This window comes from Ailuropoda melanoleuca, chromosome 1 (genome assembly GCF_002007445.2).
Source record: "Ailuropoda melanoleuca isolate Jingjing chromosome 1, ASM200744v2, whole genome shotgun sequence".
NCBI classification, from domain to species: domain Eukaryota; kingdom Metazoa; phylum Chordata; class Mammalia; order Carnivora; family Ursidae; genus Ailuropoda; species Ailuropoda melanoleuca.
Window position 1 is genome coordinate 167,338,084 of NC_048218.1, and position 1,732 is coordinate 167,339,815.

At 39.8% G+C, this 1,732-nt stretch overlaps 1 non-coding gene across 1 annotated transcript; it reads left to right on the forward strand.

Annotated features, from left to right (window-relative positions):
* Positions 1 to 630: 630 nt before the first annotated feature.
* On the forward strand, positions 631 to 699 carry LOC117795603. The gene has a single exon (XR_004619680.1). It is a non-coding gene; the product is annotated as a small nucleolar RNA SNORD2 (small nucleolar RNA).
* Positions 700 to 1,732: the final 1,033 nt, after the last annotated feature.

A 1,732-nucleotide genomic window follows, 5' to 3' on the forward strand; every position in this document is an offset into this window, starting at 1 on the left:
GGGCACACCTACACATGACACGTCTGTGTAGCTGCATGACTTCCTCATAGTTCAGTGGCTCAATTCCAAGAACAGTTGTCCCAAGACGGCAAGGCAGAAGTGCCAAGTTTGTCTCAAAGGCACATAGAGTTACTTCCATTGTACCCTGTTGGTCGAGGGAGACACAGGTTCTTTCCAGGTTCACAGGGAGAAGACATAGACTCCACCACCCAATGGAAGGAATGTCAATGTTACATGGTAAAAACAACAAAAGAAAACAAAAACAAAAACGTGGGATGGAATATGTTGTGGTATCTGTCTTTGGTAAGGACAGTCTGGCACATTTGTGAAAATAAAAAATCTGATTTGGATACAAAATGACTTGAATATCAAGACTGATTAGCATAGATTTTAATTGTAAAAGTTACATTTGAATGTGCTCTTTCTTTCTGGACAGAGTACTGCATTATAGTCAACAAATGATTCCTATATCCTTAGAATTTTTTTTAAAGATTATCAGCATCTTTCCCCTCAGCCCTTATTTTTCATGTGCTCAGTATAATAGACGAGATCAACCAATTCATAGGACACGATTACGAAGAATGTAATACAGAGAAATTGATTTTTTTTTCTTCGGAAAAATACATCCTATAGTGAAATGATGGCAATCATTTTTTAGGACTGACCTGAAATGAAGAGAATACTCATTCCTGCTCTCTTGGCTATTTGCGGGGGGGGGGGGGGGGGCCCTNGGATCCTCTAAGAAAGAGTAGTAGCTGTTCTCAACCTCTTTTTTTATTTTCTGCTGCTGGCCAGAGGGCCTCGTATGTACTGGATATTCTGATTAGATACCCTTCATACAAATGTGACTATCCTGAGTTTCTTGTCCCCATCACTAGAAAGTAGATCTGTAATTTCTGTAGTTCTTGTGCTTTTTTTTCTGACCTGTTCTCTCCTGAGACTATTAAATATGAAGGTCCTTAAGGAAAATGCTGCCAAGATAGCTCTACCTTTCTTAAGGTGATATGATGTGAGGAAAGTGGGGAATATGTTCTAGCGATCAGTAAGGTCAAGAAAAGGTTGTAGTTGAATTCATCCAACCCTGTCAAGTCTGATGTCTTTGTATCACTTTAGCTATTGCTCTCAAAATCCAGAAAAACCACAGCCAAACGGATGACAGTGCTGATCATGGCAGCATTTCCCTTGTCGGACATACAGTTGTCACCAAGGCAGACAATCACTGCTTAAAAATGTGATGTAAGATGCAATCAGATGCGTCCCTCCTTCTTGAATCGCTAAGTCAAGATGAGATCCGTCTTGGGCTTTTGTTTTCTTTTGTTTGTTCGTTCAATGGAAATTTTCAAATGTATACAAAAGTAGAGAGAACAGTGTGGTGAACTCCCATGTCCCCATCCCCTAACTTCAGCAATTACCAACTCATGGCCAGTAGACACTCTTTAAAAATACAACTACCACAATATTACCATACATTTGAAAATTAGAAAAATCCTGGAGCCTGTTGAAACATGCAAAGGGTGTGTCATTAGACTGAAGCAAACATCTATGTAAGTAGCATATAACATGAAAAGGGAGAAGAGTTCCAACCTCTGAAGTCTTGGAGAAGGTTCCAGTTTGGCAGGTCTTCCTTTGATGTGGAGAGCTACACCCTGTCTTTCTATCCTAATAAATCCCCTCCTTTTTTTTTGATAACACTGGTTTGAGTTAGACTTTCGTGATTGCACTTGGACATGTC